Here is a 240-nt window from a genome sequence, read left to right on the forward strand (position 1 = left end):
ATACGTACATATATACATACTACATACCTATGTACATATGTATGTACCTACATTTGTATGCAAATACGCTTGAATATATCATATGTAAGTATGTATGTGGATATCACTTTCGTCGTTCATTGGATTACGGGAACGCAAACAAATATGTTTGCATATACGGCGCGTAAATATGTATGTATGTTTATGGCACCCTTCCACCACCTCGCATTCAACATGTGCGCTTTCATGTTATTTTTTTTT

At 34.6% G+C, this 240-nt stretch overlaps 1 protein-coding gene across 1 annotated transcript in view; it reads right to left on the reverse strand.

Moving 5' to 3' along the window:
* LOC118740097 (ruvB-like helicase 2) overlaps window positions 1–240 on the reverse strand; it is a 26,393-nt gene that overhangs the window by 246 nt on the left and 25,907 nt on the right. The gene's annotated exons all lie outside the window — the stretch shown is intronic.

The sequence above is a fragment of the Rhagoletis pomonella genome, unplaced genomic scaffold (assembly GCF_013731165.1).
Source record: "Rhagoletis pomonella isolate Grant_MI unplaced genomic scaffold, Rhpom_1.0 Rhpom_scaffold_00005, whole genome shotgun sequence".
Lineage (NCBI taxonomy): Eukaryota > Metazoa > Arthropoda > Insecta > Diptera > Tephritidae > Rhagoletis > Rhagoletis pomonella.